This window comes from Nycticebus coucang, chromosome 11, assembly GCF_027406575.1.
Source record: "Nycticebus coucang isolate mNycCou1 chromosome 11, mNycCou1.pri, whole genome shotgun sequence".
NCBI classification, from domain to species: domain Eukaryota; kingdom Metazoa; phylum Chordata; class Mammalia; order Primates; family Lorisidae; genus Nycticebus; species Nycticebus coucang.
Genome location: NC_069790.1, coordinates 118,251,590 through 118,275,418, shown reverse-complemented (window position 1 = coordinate 118,275,418; position 23,829 = coordinate 118,251,590). Strand labels below are relative to the sequence as shown.

Below are 23,829 nucleotides of genomic sequence, written 5' to 3'. Positions count from 1 at the left end.
AGCAACCTCAAACTCCTGGGCTCAGGTGATCCTCCTGCTGCCTCAGCCTCCCAAGTAATTGGGACCACAGGTGCCACAATGCCCAGCTAATTTTTCTACTTTTAGTAGCGACAGGACCTTGCTCTTGCTCAGGCTGGTTCCAAATTCCTGAGTTCAAGGGATCCTTTTGCCTCTGCTTGCCAGAGTGCTAGGATTACAGGTGTGAGCCACTGTGCCTGGGCTAGAAAACTTTTTAAAATTCTATTCAGGACACACAAATAGGAGCTAATGTGGAGTATACTTTTGTAGAGTAGCCATTTAAGTAAAAATCTGATGAAAGAGGCCGTGCCCGGACACCTGAGAAGGTGGAGTTACCCAGACCACAGACATAATTTCATCTGCACAGAGGTTTACCAGATGACGGCAGAGCAGAGCAGTGGTGAGAAGTCCAGGCAGGCTGCAGAGCCGGGCCTGCTCTGTCTCCTCCTACCCCACGGTGGGTGGGGGGCTTCAAGAGGAAGAAGAGGCAGTGGCTGGAGAGGCCTGGCCTTTGGCTGGCAAGGACAGTGTCACCTCAGGTCACACATTGGGCGAGACAAAGGGTCTTGTCCCTCCAGCAGATTCAGCCATTTCTTCAGGGCACCAAATGGCCAGGTGTCCGGTCCACACCTCCGAAGCACATCAAGAGCTTCAGCTTGAAAGGACAGGCACTTTCCAGTGTAAATACCAGCTCTGAAGACGCTAGTTACTTTGAAAATGATTAGAGACCCGAAGGTTAGAGATTTGAGGATTCCTTGCAGGGGGCCTTCTATTGTTTACTATGGGCTGGGCTCTATTGACAGCAATAAACCAGATGGCTTCATTTGCATGTAGATTTGTTTATTTGTCCAGATTTCCTAACTGGTAGAAAAAAAATTGCTTCTTTAATTAAACCTTTTCTGTAGGCTCAGGTTAGGTGAGAGGAGCTTTGTTTGGCTCTGAGCCTCCGTCCACAGGCCGAGCTGAACTCTGGGTGGGGCTGCTCCAGAAAGTGCTGCCCTGGGGCTGGGGGCAGCTGGTCTCTCAGTGTGTGCGTCATCCTCCCCAGCACCGCCGTACCACTGCCTTGCCCCGAAGGGATGATGCTACTTTTAGGAGGAGTCAAGAACACAAGCTATTTCATCCCCAGTCTCTGTGTGACTTGATTCCTTCCAGCTAGAGTGGGGCTGATGTCCCACAGAGAGAAAGAATATGAAACTCTGAAGATTGTGATGCCAGGGTGCTTCCTGCTTTGCTGTGAGCTGAGCCTCAGCCAGGTCCTGGAGGGAAGTGATAAAATGGGCTTTGTTTCTAGTTAACTGTGGAAATGATCTTGTGTTGAACCCATTAATGGAGCATTTAAATATAAACGGTACTTATGAGGTAACTTTAGTTGGAATGCTTGAAACACTGTGCATGTACCTTCGTGTGTGGAGGGTGGGGAGCGAGTCCAAATTTTCTTGTAAAGTGCCTGCAGGCAGGGAGGGTGTCCAACCTTTTTTTTTTCCCCCTCTGCTACACATTGGGCAGCTAATAAGAAGAAAAAAAAAAAAGAAAGAAAAAGAAAAGGTCTGTGCATACTTCTGGTGATATCTGATACCACACATAAGCAACAAAGTCCTCACAAAGTTTGCCTGCACCTGTGGGTTGCAGACTCTGCAAATTAGGTCCTTAAATTTTCTCCAATTCTCTCATTGGCGGCATTATTTATGCCTGAGTAATCCTAGCTATATATTGGGACCCAAAGTTAATAAAGTTTTTGATTTAGTCAACATAAAACCCTGCAGTATTTCCTGCATTTAGAGATTATAGCACAAATTTATATCCACTGCATTCGGGTCCATGTTGACACTAGTTCACAGGCAGCCAGAACACTGAAGTTCAAGAGCGTGTCTCTGGGAGCTGCCCGCCTTTGAACTCCTCTTTGTCCCACAGATGAATACTTCCCTTTCTTTTCCTGAGTAATTTCACCCATTTCATGACTTTGAGTACTAACCATTTGTTAACAATGCCCAAATCCATGCATACAGTTAGAGCTCTATCAGGAGTCACCAAGGTCAAGCTGTCTAGCAAGAAATGGCTATGTTACACGTAGAAGAGATGTAACTCTGCATGTTGGAGGCAAACATACTTTTCTTCCCAATTTACTTGTCATAGTCTCCATTTCAGAAAGTGGGGCTTTTCCCGCTCCACATTTCAGGACAGAAACCTGGGAGTGGTTTCTCAAGGTCAGTCAGTCCCCAGGGCTGATAACTGTACCTGCTCCATGGTCCCCCCTCCAGTCCCCGCCTTCCCTCTACCCTCCCCCAGGCCCCCGCCCTCCATTCCTTCTGTGGCCTTGGCTCTGGCCAGCATCTCCAGCCTGGATTTTGCAGCAACCTACTAACTTGGTTCTGCTTCTAATCATAAATCCGTGCTTCACTGAGCCAGCAGAGAAATCCATCCAAACTGCAAAACTGACCCTTTCCCTCTCTGTAGCAAATCATCATCATTTCAAACAGTCTCGACTATACACTAGTTCAAGCTCCGGGCCTACTCAGCCCAGGCCTCCCGTCCCAGCCTCCTTTCTCCTTCCTGGGCTCACGGGTGGGCTCCAGTAACAGGAGGCAGCACCTTGTCTCACCCGGCAGCGCTGGGAGTGGACCCCATCTTCATGTACATGGCTTCTTCTCTGCAGAGGGTCCGTTTCTCCACCTTCCTCTCCTTCCCTCTCGGCTCACACACCTGATCTGATTCCTACTCATTCTTTAAGGCTCGGTTCTGTTCAGGTGCCACCTCCCTGGGCTGGGTGTGACACCCTCTCCCCGTGTGCCTAGGACATTCTGTATGTCTCATGGCGTCTGACTTACTATATGGTTATAATTACCTTCATGTGACCTGTCCTCTGCTAGGCTGTGAATTTCAGAGAGCAGAGATTATGCTTTCTCTATCTTTCTAACAGTAATATCTTGCCCGATACACAGGGGTGCAATATGTGATTCTTGACCAAATGAAAAAAAGGAGTTTTTTTAAAAAATTCAAACCATTGGTAATTCCACTACCAGTCATTGTCATGGCTGGACCGGCCCACCCAGCCTGCCTTCAACAGTGTCCAGACTGAACAGCTATTCAGCTCACACGGACAGAAGCTTCTCTAGGGTCAGCATTATTTAGATGGGCTTTTGGGCACATCCACCATTTCCCTCCTCAGAGATTGGACATATGGGTCACCTTCATGGGGTCCTCAGATCAGGCCAGCAATGGTGGACAAAAATGTTCTAAGCCCCATGGACATCAGGTCTGTCTTCACTAGGTCTCTTGTTGGCATCTACTTTCTATTACCCTTTTCTCTCTTTGTATAATTGTAATTCATGGTCTAATGGCAGTAAGTCCCCATTCTATTGTCTTCCCTGTTGTAATGAAGTATGGTCATGGCCGAATCCTAAGCCTGCAGTGCATTTAGCCACACTCAGGCTCTGCGCAGAGAAGGAACCCTGTAATGGGAGGCGGTGTTTATATATTGATAGACTACAAAATCTCCAGAGCTTCACAGCCATAGAAAAACAGATTTTATATCAAATCCATTAGGTGAGTAAAATGTGGAAAATAGCCACCCATTTCAGCAGAATGACGGATGCAAAGCTCAGAAACTGCTCTATACGCGGAGTAATGCATTGATATGATCCACACAATTATGTTACACAAATCAGAGTTTCCTTTTTGCTCTCTTTTCATTACAGGGAATAAAAAGATTCACACGTCCTATTCATAAAAACTGTTATTTTCTTACTGAAAACAGTCACACAGTGCCCGTATCTCCAGTGGGTGGGACCAGGAAAGCAGGGAGGTTGACCCACAGGGCACGGAGCAGGAGGGGAGGAGATTGCTGCAATCTTTTAAAACCTCAGTTTCTTTATTTGCAAATTAGAAAAATAATTCCTTCCTCACAAGGCAGTTGTAAGGATTTAAAGCAACAGAATCGTACAGAAGCATTCTGGAATATGAAAGACCTGAAAAAAGGCAGAAAAATTCCTTTTGCCTATACTTATTAATAATAATAGAAAAATAACAGAGACTTCTATGTATGCAGGAGTGAAATAGTGGGCTGTGATTTTTACAAAACATGGTCCAATTTCTTTAGAGCTCCTACGGACTCAAGAAGAAGGGCCCACGTTTGAAAGCAGGCCTGACACCAATTCTATCTAACTGCTAAGTGGAAATAATTTCTAACATAAAAATAAATAGTGCATCAACACAGAAACAGATGCTCAGACTTAAAGGATAAAAAGAACACATTTGGGAATGAGTCCATTCTGCAATTGCCCTCCTTTGTGGTTATTTTGGCAGCCAGAGGTGGGGGTGGGGAAGCAGCGCAGCTCCGACACCCTGAGAGGTGGTTGTGAGCACTCTGGGGTAAGAATTGAAAACTGAAATTCAGGTTTATTACAGAGGACACATACTGGTCTGTGATTATGTAAGGCTAACAGAAGTTTTACAACTTTGTGTTACGTAATTAAACATAATGTGAAAGAAATGCTACCCACCACGTTGATTGAGAACCATGTTAATTTCAAGGGAATTTGAAAATGTGTACCAGGTCAGGACAGACTTTTTGAGTGGTGCTTTGAATAGCGTGTTTGTCAGAAGACGCTGTGGAGTGGATACTTATCAGAGCACTGCAGACTGCCGAAGGCTTGTGCAAACTGCCCCGAGGGTCTGGGTGGGCCAGCACATGAAAGGTTCTCACTGCGTGAAGAGGGGCCGCTACAAAATGGTGTAGAACTTCACTCCATGTTAATCGAGTGTCATGTGGATAATAAAATATTAAATAAATCATGGCAATGAAATTCAGGATGGCATGCCCATGAATGATTTGACCTGCATTTCCTGTTTGTTGTAGATAGAGGTTTTGGCCCCTTTGTCTTGCCTTTGAAGTGATGAAGAGCAGTGGGGAAGACTGCTGAGATCAGAGTCCAGCTGTTTGGAAATCTCAATATTTTTAAAAGCGAATGGAGATGATAACACAAAGCAAAAGTTCAGGTTTCCACGGCCTCAGCATGGGGCTGCGGGTCATGCTAATTTGAAACTGAGTAGTAGGTGGGGGCATAATCTGGGTTTTGAAAACAATTATTTCTGACAGTCTGGCAACCGCCCAGAGAGCACAGTAGCTTTGAAATATGTTGCATTCTGACCTTTTCCTGGGCTGGAGGCTCCAGAGAAAGAACCAGGGCTCTAAAATGCAGCTTGGAAGGTTCACAGCCGAAGCACTGAATGGATTCTGACGGAACCAGTCTCACGTCTCACTTCTGCAAAACTTTATGGGAAGTTTATGGGGATTTATTGTTTCAAGAACAGAAGGACATTTACCTACAGATGCAGGGGAATAAATTTCAAATACATTTAGTATTGGAGAATGGGTGCTTTATTGCTGATTTCAATCCACTCGACTTTCTCCTTAATCTACCACCTTCTACCTGGAGTAGAACATCACACACACACACAGAAACATACATACACACTTTTTTAGTTTGGGACTTCAATGGTTTGGGTGATTTGTAAAAGTTTAAAGCATTTTTAATTGCAAAAAACTTTAAAAAATTACAGTGTGTCAATCTATTATGGTATATGTTTGAATAAAAGTATATTTATTCAAATAAAAAAGGTAAAGCAAAGTAGCACAAACCATACCATAGAGCTATGTATATAAAATGCCAGTTGTATATTGTTTCCTTTTTTTTTTTTTTTGTAGATGGAGTCTCACTCTGTCTCCCTCAGTAGAGTACTGAATGGCTCACAGCAATCTCAAACTCTTGGGCTCAAGCGATCCTTTTACCTCAGCCTCACAAGTAGCTGGGACTACAGGCACCTGCCATGCTATTTTTTCTATTTTTATTAGAGACGGGGTCTTGCTCTTGTTCATCTAGTCTTGAACTCCTGAGCTTAAGTCATCCACCTGCCTCAGCCTCCCAGAGTGCTAGGATTACAGGTGTGAACTGCCACACCTGGCTGCCAATTGTATATTGCTAAATGGTGGCTATTTTCAGAATAAAATATGTAGCATAGCTATGTTTTGTTAAAAAATATATGTGTATATATGTTTCTGTGTACATATGTGTGTATATATAGCCCAACATGCAAAATACAACCTGTCCCCCCACACGCACACATATATCCTTGTTTAAACCCAAGTCTAGAAGTCACCTCCAATTGAACACTGGTTGCCTCTGTGGATAATAGTGGCTATCACACTGGGAAGGACCTAGGTAATTTATTTATTTATTTTTGTCTATGGGAGCCTGGAAAGTAGAAAAGGGAAAGGAAAGAGGAAGGTGGAGGGCAGGCAAGAGCTTAAGAAGACTTCAGGAGAGGGATTTAAAGGGCAGGGTTCAGGATGGGGCCAGGTGTGACTGGAGCACAGCACAGAGGCCTGGGGCATGAGGACAGGCTGAGAGAATTTCCTTGTGTGCTAGGAAGCAAATGGCCTTTGATGCTCCTTGTGAGATAAAAATAAAGGTTAGATTCCCCCATTACTTTTGGTTATTGGATTGTAATATCAAAGAGAAAAGTCGATCCTGGCACTATGCAGTTGAGGGTAGAGAGGCCTCAGCTTCTTCCCTGGGGTTAAAGGTCCACAGACCTCTCCCCAACCACTGTGGGGAAAAGGGGCATTCTCACTTGTGCCATGAAAGAATAAGGTTTCTGAGGCTGTGCCATTTGCAGGGGAGGCCTAGATGCTACTGAGGTATTCCAACACTCTACTAGGGGTCCTCAAACTACGGCCCACGGGCCACATGAGGCGGTGTGATTGTATTTGTTCCCGTTTTGTTTTTTTACTTCAAAATATGTGCAGTGTGCATAGGAATTTGTTCATTTTTTTTTTAAACTACAGTCCAGCCCGCCAACCGTCTGAGGGACAGTGAACTGGCCCCCTGTTTTAAAAGTTTGAGGACCCCTGCATCCGTGCCCAAGGAACAAACAGCTGATGAGGCCATCAGCTCAAGTTTTCTTCTTACACTGAATTTTCACTGGCCATAAGTCAATTTTTCTTCTCCAGGACCTATTCTGTTAAGATCCTGGATTTCATAGACTCATTATTAGAAGCTAAGATCTATCGAATCTTTCCCATGTTCCAAGCAGTGTTTTAATACAGGTGTTTTTCAGTTCTCACATCACTTCAAGTACTATTATTTCCACTTTTCATAGGAGGAAACTGAGGCATCGAAGGTTTTATGTGAACACTTAGAGTTGTATTATTTTAAACCTAGATTTTCTGGCTTCAATAGCCATTCTTTCCATAAAACTGCTATCACTCTTTTTTGGTAAAGCAGTTCTCCCCTCCTGCCCCACTGTCCCAGACTGTTCTGATAGTGTCAACCCTTAAGACATTCCTATAGTACTGAGGGCAAACAAACGCTGGAGGCTGATGCAGATAGGTCATCCTGAGCTGGACTCAAACTCCAACTCCCAGGCTTCCTACTGTTTCAGCCTCCCTAGTAGCTGGGACTACATACAGGTAGGCACCACCCTGCCCAGCCAAGACCTCCTTATCTTGTCTCTGCCTCTATATCATCTCATCCCACTCTCTCTTTTGTTCACTAGGCTTCAGTCACACCAGCCTGTTTTCTGTTCCTCAAAGTACCAAGCTTGTTCCAGCTTCAGGATCTGGTCTATTTTTTTGCCTGGAATGTTTCCCACATGTCTCTGTTGGGCCAGCTTCCTCCCGTCACTCACAAGGAGTTACCTCCCCCAGCCAATGCCAACTACTCCGAGAAGTGAAGCATTCCACCTGAAGTCACCCTCAGTCATTCTCTGTCAATTTAGTCTTTATACCACGTCTCACTGTCTAAAACGTCCATTCACTTTAAAGCTTTACTTGTGTACCGCTTGCTCACCCTGAACTAGGATAAAAAGTCTACGTGCATAACCACTGCACCTGTTTTGTTCTTTGCTGTGTTTCTGACACCTTGTCCTGGCAATGTATGTGCTAGGCATTCACTAAGTATGGTTGAATGAACCAAACACACACCGTGAGCCCATCAGTTTGGAGTTGTGGATTATGCGCTCTTAACAGCCAAGGACAACTTCTAAAGGCCAATGTCTCCATGGAGACAGAGCTACTACCCAACAAAATCAAGCCTCATCATTATCAACATATCAGTGATGTTTCCTGAAGTTATTTAGGAAGAGTAGCTTAAGAGAGTATCTGACAAAATACTCAAGATATTTTTATTAATTCTTTTGCTCCGAAGTCTCTGATATGCCTTGTCAAACTGTTAATTTTTTTCCAAATGACAGTGAGCTGAGTTTAAACTACTTATTTTCTGGTTGCCTGAGACACAGGGAAGAAGTTTGGCAGCCTTGCAGTGAAAAGCTCAAGATAGAGGTCAGCGGTTCCACAGTAGTTGTGATGGTTCGGCTTTCTAATGTCCTGTCCTCTTGAAAAACTTGTCTTCAAGTGTCCAGTGGAGGTTGAAGACCAGGTTTTCATGCACTAAGTGGAAAGGGTTCCGTTTTCCCGTATGAACAGAAGTTTATGCCATAATATGTCACAAAGACAAGTGAAGATCGTGTGACTGACAGTAGATCTTTAGTTTGCAACCCTATGCCCATGACTTAGAGCACAGATTTGGCCGGGAGAGGGGATCCTCCAGCTCTGTTATCTTTATGGGGCTTTATGTTAAAAGAAGGGCAGGCATTGGACCTGCCTCATCCAATACCTCTTCCAGACTTGCCTTTCCTCTTCTGTGAGATTGGCTAATGATTACTTTCGTCCTATTAAGTGATTTTGAGATCTTGATCTGTCCCAGTAGGGAAGCTCTTTTTTTTGTTGTTGTTAAGATACACTATTTAATTTTTTAAATTCTTTATTAAATCATAACTGTGTACATTAATGCATTTATGGGGTACAACATGCTGATTCGATATACAACATAGAATGCTTACATCTCACTGATCAACACAACTGTCTTCTTGCTTACTTATTTGTTGTGGTAAAAACATTCATACCCTATTCTTAACCGTATAAAAATGTATCATTGCATTATGCACATTAGGTGGCTCTCCCCCAAAACCCTTCCTCCCTCTTTCTTTCCCCGCTCTTTCCTCTTCCCTCCTTTCTGGACTATAGTTATGTTTTATCATTCCTATGAATGTGTAGGTGATTATATACTGATTTCATAGTAGTATTGAATACATTGGATGCTTTTTTCCCCTATTCTTGAGATACTTTACTAAGAAGAGCTAGAACATAGTCTTTTTAGTAACGTATCTCAAGAATAGGGAAGCTCTTTCCTCCAGGACAGGGCCTTGGGTGAGGCGTGTGCCCCAGTGTCTGAGTCCTTCAGATCTGGTTGCCTCCAGAGCACAGGTTCTTGTACAGAGGAACCACCCACTGGTGAGTCTTCAGGAATGCGAGGAAGAGAGGTTGGTTTCAATGCTCTTCTGTCTCCCATGGTCCTGATCTCCCTGGTGAGACTTTACTTTCACCTCATCCACCCTGCTCACAGCTACTTATCAATCACACTTACAGAAAGTGGTGGCTGATAATGGCTTAACGATTACTCACTCCTGTTTTTTCTTTTCTTTTTTTTTTAATTGTTGGGGATTCATTGAAGGTACAAAGAGCCAGGTTACATTGATTGCATTTTGTAGGTAAAGTCCCTCTTATAATTGTGCCCCATCCCCAAATGGGGTGTCACAAAAGGGGTGACCCCCCGACTCCTGTCTCCTTCCCTTTCTCTCTGCTCTCCCCACCCCCCACTGTGTACTAGGTCATTAATTCATTAATTGTCCTCACATCAGAATTGAGTACATAGGATTCTTGCTTCTCCATTCTTGTGATGCTTTACTAAGAAAAATGTGTTCTGCTTCCATCCAGGTTAATACGAAGGATGTAAAGTCTCCATCTTTTTAATGGCTGAATAGTATTCCATGGTATACAGACACCACAGCTTGTTAATCCATTCCTGGGTTGGCGGACATTTAGGCTGTCTCCACATTTTGGCAATTGTAAATTGAGCTGCAATAAACAGTCTAGTGCAAGTGTCCTTATGGTAAAAGGATTTTTTTTCCTTCTGTGTAGATGCCCAGTAATGGGACTGCAGGATCAAATGGGAGGTCTAGTTATCACTCCTGGTTTTAAAAATTTATTTTCATAAAAGATTCCTGAAAGTGGAAAGGCCTTTAAGATCCAAACTAGTCTCTAATATCATGATTTCAAGAATCAGCACAGAATGAGGGTAAATCTTTCAATATCCACAGTCCACATCTTCACTTATACTAATTATCACCTGTTATTAGCTTCCCGCCAAGCTCTGTGATTCACTCTGGTACCCACACATACGTATAGAAATGTGCACTTTAAGAATCTTGATGAGGGCAGCGCCTGTGGCTCAAAGGAGTAGGGCACTGGCCCCATATGCTGGAGGTAGTGGGTTCAAACCCAGCCCTGGCCAAAAAACTGCAAAAAAAAAAAAAAAAAAAAAAAAAGAATCTTGATGAGAGAGACATTGTTAGAATAACATAGTGGAACATAAACAATTCTAATTCATACACTCATGGAAAGCCCCGTAAAGGTAAATTTCTCAAGTTTACCTGTGACAATGAATTTGGACATGGATGTTTTTTATGCTTGAGAAAGGTGAAGTATAAGTTGGAAAGACATGTTATAAAAAAACAATGCAGAGCAACTCTGTGACAAAAGGTCAAGAGTATTTCATGACCTTTTCTTTGATAGCAAATGTAAAAATATCTCTCTTTGAAGAAAATGCATGGATGCATGGGAAATTATCCTCCTGCTTGACTGCACATGCTTGGGGAACTATAAAGTGTTCCACTGTGAATTTGTTGGACACCCAGAGCAGGAAGGGAGAGCATTGTTTATGGAAATAGTTTGGAAGGTGAGACACTAGACCTGATTAGTTTTCACAAAGGCTCATAATTCCATGAAGGATTGATTACCTTGAGTAAAAACGTAGCATTCCCTTCCATTATTTTTCCCTGGTGGTGCTCTTTTTTTTTTTTTTTTTAGCAAACTACCAATCAGTGGCTCACAAGGTGTGGGGATTGCTGCAAAGACAGCTGTCTGAGCTGCAACCCTTCCTATTTCAAATGACTCCGCCCGGGCCCAGGAATCTGTCCTTTTTAAGGAGCAGCTCCACTGCTTCCGATGCAGGTGGTCTTTTCTGCAGAAGCTTCGCTAACACTGTTTTGGAGTCTATGTTCCCTTCAGATTGCTTATTAGAAGCCAGACTAATTTTGAAGCACCGTTATTTCAAACTCTAGGAAGGGTAAACATGACATTCATCCGCATTGCTGGTGCAGCCAGACCAGAGGCTTCACGCAGAGCCGGACAGTCTGCCAAGGCGTTGTACCTGGCGCCCGAGTTAGCCTTCCCCACGCAGGGAGAGCTTGGCCAGCCCCGCAGACGCTAGCTTTGATGCAGAAGGACATTGCCTCCTTGGCCAGGGACGGCTTCGCACCGGGAGCCAAACTGGCTTTTCTGTGGGCCTCCGCAGGACTGGACTTTGAGTCTGGTCCACGGTCGGGAGGGAGGAACTCAGAGGCTCTGCGCACAGTCTGCGCCCCGGACGTCCCTGCTGCTTCACTCAAGCTCAGCTTTCAGGGCGTCATTCTTCCTGCCACTTGACTCTCGGCCCATTTCACGGGTGCCACTGCCTTTGACTATCACTTGGGTATTTATGGCTTGAGTAATAGGTGAGGAGTAGGGCTCCTCCTGCTCCTCTAAACTTCTCTCTTTATATCGTCTCTCTGCGTGATCGCAACCATTTTTCCATCAGGGTTCCAGAGTTCAGTGCCCAAATTCCATCAGAATACCCACCAATGGAGATTTTCTACCAGAAGCTTCAAGGAGCAAGAGTTACATCACAGCTGGCTGCCCTCAGTCCGAGGCTGGCTTCTCCTGGGTAACATCACTGTCCACAGCAGGAAGTTTCGGGGTCTATTCTGAGCGGTAACCTCTGGGCCCATGTTAAAGAAGCTGCCAAATTCTGCCAGTTCCAGCTTCCAAGTCTCTCGAGTCACCCCGTGTTCTGTTTCCCCACCGCCCTGGTTCTGATACCAACTCCTCCAGAGAGCCTCTCCTCCGGAGCCAACAGGGCGCTTAATTCAATTAATTAATGACTGAGACTTAGAAACACACATCTCAGATCTTGCTGCAGATCCACTCCCCCCTCTGCAGTGACATTCGACTCTTGCCTTCCTTCTTTTCTTCTCAGTCTTAGTTAACACATGTGCGATTCTTTGTAAAGAATGTGATGATCCACTGAACGGCTGGCATTTGCGGACACTTTACTGCCTGCCACTCTGGGCACTCAGCCTGCATTATTTTGCTTGAGTTACATGAAGCACCAAAAATATGTGCTGTTATTATTATTCCCCTCTGTGGATGAGGCAGCTTAGGCTCAGGGAGAGATAAGTCCATTCGCGTGGTGGGAAGGCTGCAGAGAGTCTGTCTGAATCCACAGCCTGCACTCCTAACCACTTCTCCCCACAGCCTCGTCTTCTGCAGTTTAAATGATATTATTCTTATTACACACGTTTACATAATTTTCTGCACTCTAGTGGGTGGCAAGCAGTGATAGGTTTGAGGCAAACAACCTGTATTCTCTTATCTAGTTGTTGCTGCCGCCTCTGTTGGACAGAGTAAATTTGTCGCTCTGTTACCTGGAAAATAAAGGTATGTACAAGGGGACGAGACCCACGGCCCCCACACTGTGCTTTCCATTTTCTGCTAATGACCTTTCAAACTATTAGCTGTTTAAAGTCCCTCAAGCTATTGAGGGAGTTTGTAACTCTTCCATCATAAATAGGTTGGCTAGTTTAGTATTTTCGAAGTATGTTCACCAGAAGACTAATTCCAGGGGAATATCAATAATCTCCATGTTAAAAAAAGGTTTTCACACTCAAATATATGTGAGAAGAGCTGGATTAAAAAATGGTAAATAGGTCTCTTTATTGCAGGACTCATAGTGCACGATGATCCCCCAAATGGAGCAGTGTACAGTAGGGGTTGACGGACCCATTGACCATAGGGCTTTGGTTTTTTTTTGCCGGGTGCTGGGTTTGAACCTGCCACCTCTGATATATGGGGCTGGTGCCCTACTCCTTTGAGCCACAGGCACCACCCATGGCTTCGTTTTTTAAAAAATTTTCCTTTTTTTGAAAAATCTTTTAAGCAGTGCTGTAAGATATATTTCTTTGGGAAATGCTGTATCAAAAGAATTACCCAGTATTTCTGTTCATACAGGCCCAATGTTTGTATTTAAAGAGCGTAGACTATGCCATTTATTTTTATCTGAACCCCATATATGTTATTAACGAGGATTGTGGCGTTTTATTCTATTTAGAGATGATGATAACTGGAATAAATCGTCCGGGTTTCAGGAGAAGGGGTGGAGGATTATCAACTAAACTGTTTATCTGTGTTGTCAGCAGGCAAACACCTGGAACAAAGCTTGGTTAAAAAAAAAAATATACATTGAATCAGTGGGTCTTTCTTCTTTGCAAGCCTCTTTGCATACCTGATAAATCATTCACATATTCTTAAAGGAACTCTTTCACAGGCAGGGACAGTATCTGCTTTCTGTCCTCCTCTTCCCCTGACATTAATCAAAGCCTTGAAGGAAACAGCAACCCCTACATTACTAAATTATGTCTTTTTGAGAGAACTAAAGCAGGGCATCCTCACAGAAAGGATTTTTAAACTACAGGTCAAAAGTTTGGAAAGTTCTTTTCTTACTCAGAAACATTAGGTTTGGGATTGGGCCGCGAGACCTTCCCCATGTTGGGCAGGGGTGATGGCTCAGCCTTCCCTGAGGTCCCAGAGTGCATTTGCCTCACAGCTCTGGTGGGGACTCCCCTGCCTCTGTTCCCAGTATCTCAGCCAAGAGCAAAATACAGCGAGCTTCTCTATTCCTCTCAGGAAGGCTTTGAGCTCTCCTGGCATGTTGCCCTTTTGGAATTATGCCACTGGTTAAGATGGAAGCACTTGACACATATTCCTATGTGGACTGATGTGCTTGCTATTCACCAGCCTAAACAGAAAACAGGGACATTCTCCTCTTGCCAAACACAGTGTAACATCTGCTTTTGTTGCTCAACATTTAATCAAATGTCATGGAAGAATTAGGGAACCTGTTCTCCCAAGGAACGACCTTGGATCTCCGGATCCAGACCGGGGCCTTCCACGAGTTTACTCTATTTTCCTTCAGCGAGTGTGTACTATCATCAGTTAAATCATTGTCTAAATAAGACTCCGAGGCCACGCTGGAGCTACTAACACGTGTCTGCCTCTTTTCTTCTTTCTGGATTTGTGGTAAGAATTTTGGAAAATTATTTTCTTCCTGATAATTTTATTTTCTTCACTTACATGTCTCTGGAACCTGAGGGAAGTTGTTTAACCTGCATCCTGTAAATCCTTCGCGTCCACAAATGCATCAACTTCCCACCAGTCAGGGAAGATTTTTGTCTTTCTCCCACCCCACTGCTTGATTCTCTTTTGCTAGAGGTGACAGAGTGACCCACAGAAATGTTCAATGGGAGCAGTTCAACATAAGAAGTAGCAGACGTTCCAATAAATGCTACATAAGGAAATTGCTTAAGATGAGGACTATGAAAAAATGAAGAACGCTTCCCAACATTGGGTTTTCTTTAAGAGTTCCTTACATCATATTTTTTCCCCCTTAGGATGGCAAACGTTTTTATTAGTTGACTTTTTTTAATCTAAAATCTCATCCTGATTTTCTTCCATATACGTTGCCATCTCTAAACAGACACATGGGATAGCATCAAACTAAAAAGCTTCTGCACAGCAAAGAAAACAACAGATTGAAGAGACAACCTAAGAAATGAGAAGATATATTTGCAAACCATACATCTGATGGGGGAAGATATGAAAAATATATAAGGAACTCAAACAACTGAATATAAGAAGACAATAACCCTATTTAAAAAATGGACAAAAGTTCTAAGAAACATGTCTTAAGAAAAGACATTAAATATGACCAACAGGTATATGAAAAACTGCTCAACAAAACTAACCATTCGGGAACTGCACATTAAAACCAATAATTAACCAATAAGCCAAATAAGCCAATAAGGTAATTTCATCCTTAATTCTTTTTTTTTGAGACAGAGTTTCACTTCGTTGCCATCAGCAGTCATCCTTAATTCATTACCTGCTAGTTTTGAGAACTAGGATGTTACTCCAAAAAGTAGGTACAAATTGTTATTTTTAAAATTAAAAAAAATTTAATTGACAAATAGAAATTATTTATGTTGCTAAGTGTGATGTATTGATACATGTGTGCATGGACTCAATCAAGCTATTTAATATACGCATTATTTGTTTTTTGTGGTAAGAATACTTAAAATCTGCTTCTTAACAATTCTCTTATACACAACAGATTATTATTAACTATAGTCACTGTGATATATAATAGCTTTCTTGAACTTATTTCTCCCATCTAACTAAAATTTTATGTCCTTTGACCACTATCCATCTATCCAATACCACCACCTCCCAGCCTCCGGTATTCACAATTTTACTCTCTGTTTTGCTGAATTCAACTTTTTCACCCTCTACATATGAGATCATGTGATGTTTATTTGTGCCTAGATTATTTCTGTTAATGTAATAGTCTTCATGTATATCCATGTTGATGCAAATAACAGAATTTCCTTATTTTGTAAGGCTGAATAGTATTCCATTGTGTGTGTATCACTACATGTCTGTATATATAATACATTTTCTTTGTTCATTTATCTGTTGGTGGACAGTTAGGTTGAGTCCATAGCTTGGCTACTATGAATAGCGCTGTAATAAGCATCAGAGTGCAGAAATTTCTTCCACATACTGATTTCATCTTCTTTGGATATATTCCCAGTAGTGGGATTGCCAGATCATATGGTGGTTCTACTTTTAACTTTTTTGAGGAAGCTGTATGCTGTTTTCACTAACAGCACCCTAATTTACATATCCACCAACGGTGTTCAAGGGTTCCCTCTTCTCCACACCCTCACCAACACTTGTGGTAAGAATACTTAAAGTCCGCCTTTTCTTTTTGAGAATAGCCACTCTAACAGGTGTGAGGTGGTCTCTTGTGGTTTTAATGTGCAGTTCCCGAATGGTTAGTTTTGTTGAGCAGTTTTTCATATACCTGCTGGTCATATTTAATGTCTTTTCTTAAGACATGTTTCTTAGAACTTTTGTCCATTTTTTAAATAGGGTTATTGTCTTCTTATATTCAGTTGTTTGAGTTCCTTATATATTTTTCATATCTTCCCCCATCAGATATATGGTTTGCAAATATATCTTCTCATTTCTTAGGTTGTCTCTTCAATCTGTTGTTTTCTTTGCTGTGCAGAAGCTTTTTAGTTTAATGCTATCCCATGTGTCTGTTTTTGCTTTAGTTGCCTATACTTTTGGTGTCATATCCAAAAAATTTTCACCCAAATCAATGTCATAGAACATTTTCCTCTGTTTTCTTGTATTTTACATTTTCAGGTCTTGTGTTTAAATCTTTGGTCCATTTCAATTTTTGTGTTTGGTGTGAAATGAGGGTTCAGTCTTCTGTGATGCAGATATCCAGTTGTCTGAGCACCATTTGTTAAAGAAATTATAATGTTTGTACCTTCATATTCATCTGAATTGAAAAAAGGAAACTGTCCTTTCCCCATGGTGTGGCGCATTTGTCAAAAGCCAACCGACCATTAATCCATGGATTTATTTCTGTGTTCTCTATTCTACTTGATTGTTCAGTGTGTCTGTTTTTCTGTCGGCATGTACAGTTTTAAAAACTACTACAAAGCTACAGTAATCAAAAAAGTATTGTACATGACAACAGAAAATCGGAGATGATTTTAGCTCTGACTTTGATCTTGTTGCTTAAAATTGCTTTCACTCCTCAGGGTCTTTAGTGATTTCATATAAGTTTTAGGATTGTGTTTTCTATTTTTGTGAAAAATATCATTGGAATTATTGCATTAAGTTTGTAGGTCACTTTGTAATATAGACATTTTAACAATATTAATTCTTCAAATCCATGAATACAGGACATCTTTTCATTTATGTTTGTTTTCTTCAAATTTTTATCAATGTTTTATAACTTTTTGTGTACAGATCTTCCACCTTCTTGGTTAAATTTATTCCTGAGTGATTTTGTTTTTAGTAGTTATTGTAAATGGAATTGTTTTCTTGATTTATTTTCTGAATAGTTCATTGTTAACATATAAAAATGGTATGGATTTTTGTATGTTGATTTTGTAACCTTCAACATTGCTGAATTCACTTATTAGTTATAACAGTTTTGGGGGGAGTCATTAGGGTTTACTATACATAAAATCATGTTGTCTGAGAGCAGAGATAATTTAGCTTCTTCCTTTCCAATTTAGATGCATTTATTTTCTTTCTCTGGCTAGGACAATAGAAGTGATGAGAGTGGGCATCCGTGTCTTCTTCTTGATCTTAGAGGAAACATTTCAACTTTTCACCATTGAGTACAATGTCAGCTGTGGGTTTGTCATAGACAGTCTTAATTATATGTATTGATTTTTGTGTGTGGAACCATCCTTACATCTCTGGGATAAATCCCACTTGACCATAGTAAATGATCTTTGAAATGTGCTGTTGAATTTAGTTTACTATGTTTTTTTTTTTGAGACAGAGTCTTGCTATGTTGCCCTTGGTAGAACGCCGTGGCGTCACACAGCTCACAGCAACCTCCAAATATTGGGCTTAAGTGATTCTCTTGCCTTGGCCTCCCAAGTAGCTGGGATTACAGGAGCCCACCACAATGCCTGGCTATTTTTTTCTGTTGCCGTTGTCATTGTTGTTTAGCTGGCCCAGGCCAGGTGCGCTATGGGCACCGAGCCAGTTTACTAGTATTTTATTGAGGATTTTTACATCTCTGTTCATCAGGGATGTTGGCCTGTAATTTTTTTTTCTTGTGGTGTACTTGTCTGACTTCAGTAAAATGAGTTTAGGAATGTTTCTTCCTCTTCCAAGTTTTCAGAAAAGTTTGAGAATGGTTGCATTAGTTCTTTAAATGTTTGGTAGAATTTAGCAGTAAAGCCATCAGGTCCTGGGCTTTTCTTTGATAGGGGACTTTTTATTACTAATTTAATCTTCTTTCTCATGACTGACATGTTCAGATTTACTACTTCTTCATGATTTAGTTTGGGTGGTTTGTATGAATCTAGGAATTTATCCAGGTCTTCTCGGTTATTCAATGTGCGGTGTATAGTTAATCGTTCACAGTAGCTCTTATCATCTTTCTATTTCTGTGGCATCAGTTATAATGTCTCCTCTTTCATTTTTAGTTTTATTTATTTGAGTCTTCTCTCTTTTTCTCAGTCTGATTAAAGGTTTGCTGATTTTGTTTATGTTTTCACAAAGCCAGCTTATATTTTTGTTGGTTTTTGAAATTGGTGTGTTAGTCTCTTTCATGTGTTTCTGTTCTGATCTTTATTATTTACTTCCTTCTAGTACGTTTGAGCTTTGTTAAGAAGGTGTAAATTGGGCAGTGCCTGTGGCTCAGTCGGTAAGGCGCTGGCCCCATATACTGAGGGTGGCCGGTTCAAACCCAGCCCCGGCCAAACTGCAACCAAAAAATAGCCAGGCGTTGTGGCAGGCGCCTGTAGTCCCAGCTACTCGGGAGGCTGAGGCAAGAGAATCGCTTAAGCCCAGGAGTTGGAGGTTGCGGTGAGCTGTGTGAGGCCACGGCACTCTACCGAGGGCCATAAAGTGAGACCCTGTCTCTACCAAAAAAAAAAAAAAAAAAAAGAAGGTGTAAATTGTTTGTAAGGGTATGAATTAGCTGATTCATATGAGTATAAAAATAAAACAAATTTCAATGAAGGTCACCGTTTCTATTAATTCACTGGTGGTGGAAAAGCAAAGTGTAATATATCCTGGCCATCAGTGCCAGATAAAAGGACACAACCTGCTGTGGGAAACAGACCCAACCCTTGTGCCTTCGCACACACATATTCCGTGAAGGTGCACGTGGTTTGGAACCCCAGAGAACTGGGCATAAGAAAACTTTCAATGTATTTTTCCTAAGTAGAAAGAATAGGGTCAAACATTTCAATGTAAAAGAAATTCTAAGTTATCTATGAAACCACAAACTCTGAGCAAAGTATAGTAATATATAATCTTATTTGGAGAAAAATCATTGTGAACTTATTTAAAATAATATTTTTTCCATCTCAGTCATCATTCAATATGGTCAAGTAGCAGTAGTATTTTCATTCACCATCAACTTTCCTAGTTATGCCTGGTGCTCAGATTTTGGACTTTAGCAATTTTTTTTTTATTATTATTTTCTGGTAGGGATGTCGATTCCATATTTTGGGGCAGTAAAACAAAACAAATCAGAATGGGTCTAGAGCATCTTGTTATTGCCAGAAAGCAAACATGTTTTTGAGAATATTAATGACAGAACTGAAATGCTAAAAAGATGGATAGCATCAAGTAAAAGAAATTCCTGCTGGCCAAATTTTGATGATTTGATGAGAGAGAGAGAGAGAAAGAAAGTGAGAGAGAAAGGGCCATTGAGCATGAATTTTGGTTGACTCAGAGAAGATGAATCTAGTCTGTGAAAGCTCATTAGTGTTTGATAATACTTAAAAGACAAAAGACAAGCCATATAAAAGGTTGTTATGATGCAAAGAAAAGTAAATAAAACAGGGTGTAAAATATACGTGAGCCTTTCATTTCCTCTGAAAACACATTTATATTCCTGAATATAAATTGTTCAGTCTCTACGGCAGGCAGTAAAGTAGACACAAAGCCAGCAAGCCAAATGACCCTAGACTAGAGAACTGTCATAATGAGATTTGAAAGGCCTAACCAGTTTCTGGACCACTGCATGATAACTGGATAGGAAAGAAGATTCCAAGTTTCTTGTTACCAGTGACCACACTGTACCGAAAGAAATAAAAAGTGATTTCAAAAATGATCATTTGAGCAAGTGTCCTGTAGAGGAGAACTAAAAGCTAGACGCCATGCCTTATGTCCTGGTGGGTAATGCTTCCATATGGCCCTAATGATCTTAACAAAACTCTGAAAATTCCCAACAAGGCATTCTAGCGGACTAAGTCAATACATCATAATGACAGGATATTAAAATAGGATTTGTGATGCTGGCCAAGTCAATTGTGAGCACATCACTGTAACAATATAACAATGTAAAAATAAAAACAATCTGATATATATGGATTACGTGAAGCTTAATCTGATGATCACTGGCTAGTGTTTGAACCTCCTCAGGAACTAGGATCTGTGTGTCCTCACCACGAATCAATTGGTTAATAACCTACAAAATACATTTGTTGTTCTAACAATTTTTCTAAGAGTTTTGTATACTAAGAAAACTGGCTATATTAGAATTTTTGTTTTAATCAAATGCTTAGAAACATTCGCTTAAATAAGTCTGTGATCAATGTTTAAGTATTTGTAAAATCTAATTTTTAGGCTGGATGCGATAGCTTATATCTGTAATCCTAGCACTGTGGGAGGCCAAGGCAGGAGGATCCCTTGAGCTCAAGAATTGGAGACAAGCCTAAGCAAGAGTGAGATTGTGTCTCTACTAAAATTAGAAAAATTAGCTGGGTGTTGTGGCATATGCCTGTGGTACCAGTTACTGGGGAGGCTGAATCCAGGAGTCTAAGGTTGCTGTGAGCTGGCCTAATGTTACAACACTCTAGCCTTAGCAACAGAGTGAGACTCTGTCTCAAAAAAAAAAAAAAAAAAAAAAATTAATTTTTTAGGTTTCCAAGTTTTGTTTACTAGTTGTATCAAGTAAAAGGTAATCTATGGATACTTGGGAAATGTTGAAAATTTTGTTTAAATAAGTATATATTTAATTCATAAAACTAAAAAGTGGGTATTAAAGAAAGCACAACCTTTCTTAAAAAAACAAAGGTCTTTCTATAACCCCTTGGGAATTAAAGTATCAGTTATCATGAACACATAGTTTCAAATCTTACTCAACAAACTAAATAGTTGTGGTAAATTTCTGGTTGGGAAAGGTAAATTCCCTGAGATTCTGTTTTCTTCTCAGCATTACATCTGAAGGTTGTTTCAGGACTAAAAGAGGCTTTGAATAATTTAAAAGAGACAGATCTGGACTGTAACAAGTAGAAATTCAATAAATGCAAGAGTAGAAAGGCGATTTTTAAAAAATTTAATATGGCAGAATAACCTGATGGAAAAATGGCTGAATGGGGCTTGTTATGTAAAGGGGTGTTCAGAGCATTGGGCGTTGGAGGTCTGTGGTTTCTTTGCCAAAGGAAGTTAGCAGATTACTGTTAACTGTTGCTTCCAAAGGGCTACTTTCACTGGATTTGGGGGGGTGGGGTGGGAAGGAGTTTAGTGCCTTAAATGAAATCTTTTTTTTTTTTTTCCTGACCTCTACCGAGGAAATCAGCATGGATGTGCCTGTCTTGGGTAGCCTCATCTGTTATTTTCTCAATGCTGTGCGAGTGTTTTCCAGCTAACCTGTGTCTCTAAACCTTGCCTATCCACATAGAGTCAGAGGGGTGACTCTCAAGAGTGACAAGGACGCACCCCGGAGGGTATGAGGTCCTTTGAGTCTCTTAGAACACGTGAAGTCTTTTCCCTGCTCCCCTGCTTCCCTCCCACCTCTACATGGAGCTCCCCAAAATGACTATGCTTGGATGCTCTGCCAACCTTACTGTGGGGGAGCTAACCAGATTTAATTTGATTTAGAAACAATAATAATAACAAAAAAAAATTTGTGTAAATGGAAATGGAAATTTCTGGTAGGATTGTTAAAATTGGAGGCGTGTGCCTCCTGTTTATTTCTCTTCTTTGTTCTTCCCGTGCACCTGTCACTCCCCAACAGCACCTACAAAAGGGGCTCCTCCATCCATCAAGGCCGTGCAGAAGGCCTCCACCACCCAAGGCTGGGCTGGACCTAGCCAGTGTGCTCCACTACCCGACATTTGCGCCCTGCCTTCATCTGCTTTGTTGGTCTCCGCAGTTGCCATGTTCCCATCACCTGCTTCCCCATAACACCCAGAGAGGCACAGGCAACCCTCTGTGCTTTAGGGCAGACCCCGACATGACACGGTAAATGCAGACACTATTCCATCCAGAAACTTTTCTTTGTAAAGAAAAAAAAAAGAGAGAGAGAAAAAAGGAAATGAATATATTTAATCTTAGTAGATTCTAAGATTGTCAACAATTTTAAAATTATCAAATGAATGAAAATTTGATTAAAAGGTGAGAAATCACAATCTTAACTAATAATCTTTATATCTGGGGAGCTGAAAGAGCTCTGGTATTCTTTTAAAATTAGTTTGGATATAGCACTTAGAGTAGAGGGGTTAATCAATTAGTAAAACTTACATATTCACATTTAATAAAGGAGAATTTACAAGGCCTTTTACATTGTGAGAGCAAAAACCTATTTTGAAAAGCTATTGATGCTTAATAACCAAAGCTATGTTCTTAAAAAAAAGGCAGGAAAATTTACATTTGGAGCTCAAGCCTTCAGAATCACCCTTTTCCTCATAAAAATAGTCATAAACAGGAACATATCTGACTTGTACTAAATTTTTGGATCTCAATGTGTAAATAATAATAAACAATCCAATGAGAAATAGGTTGTTTTCAACAGCTTTAATTAGTTTTTCATAGATGTGGGTCATAATCTGGTTTTACTCAGATATTACATTTAGTAATGGCTGTTAAATATAAATTGAGTATGTACCTGGGAGCTTTAATTTATAGGTATCTCCTCATAGAGAACACGGAACATCAATACCGCTCTCCCATCACTCAAGTTTTATCACTAGCCTGAAATTTACTGATGAAATGGCTGTCGTGGGCAACACATAATGTTGTTAACTTATTACGGAATAAAAAGCTGAGGGGTCATTAGGATGTTTAATATCAAGACTGGCTTGTTTTCCTATGTGTTTATTACACCTGCTAAAAGAACCAGCCAAATCGCCTTGAATGAAACTTTATTAAACAAAACATCATTTCTATATATAGTCACTCCCATGTATGATTAAAGATCATTTATGATCATAACAGGAGCACTTTCCAGCCCTCGCATGATTTCTCTGGACAAGGGACTCTGGTGAGTCCCATGTAAATGAACTGTCACGTTATTAAATTGTTATTGCAGGGAATTAATGAAATTAAGCAAGCAATACAATTTCAGTGCGATGACCTGCTTTACATTAAAACACCGTCCCCTTCTTCCCCCTTTTCTCAAAGAAAAAATAAAGAAAGGAAGAAAGAAAAAAGGAAGAAAGAGAAAAGAAAGAAAAAAATAATGATTTGAAAGACTTTGGGGGAAAGAATTATATTCAAGGTCTGACAGAGCCACAGAAGTCTAAAGATAAAAGGAGAGAAAAATGCTGCGGGCGCCTGACATGTGAGGCTCTGCATGTCCCAGGGCAGAGAGCCAAGGCTCTGCTGTTTTGCTGCCAGGGAGTTTAATAGAAAATCCTGCTCTTTGATCACAGTGTGGGATCTGTGACTGAGGAAGAGCCCAGGCCTCTCCCAGCGCCACCAGAGCAATTGTTAGGACGCTTCCGTGGGTTCCACCAGGTGGCAGCAGGAAATAAGGTTTGTATGAAAATCAGTGCCTTGAGTAATGAATGCATTAAAGGCAAAATAAATCCTCACTGTCTTGTGAGAATTCCTATTAAGAAACTCTGCCTTAAGAAATAAAGTCTCCTGCAAAAGTGTTTCACAATTGTGCGTTGTTACAGCAAAAGAAAAATTTCAACTTTCAGATGATCTTAAAATGAGAATGTAGCATTTTGGAAATAGATGAATCTGTGATGCCACAG

At 41.1% G+C, this 23,829-nt stretch overlaps 1 protein-coding gene across 1 annotated transcript in view; it reads right to left on the bottom strand.

Annotated features, from left to right (window-relative positions):
* The window catches only part of CNTNAP2 (contactin associated protein 2), a 1,471,582-nt gene that overhangs the window by 295,916 nt on the left and 1,151,837 nt on the right, over positions 1–23,829 (bottom strand). The gene's annotated exons all lie outside the window — the stretch shown is intronic.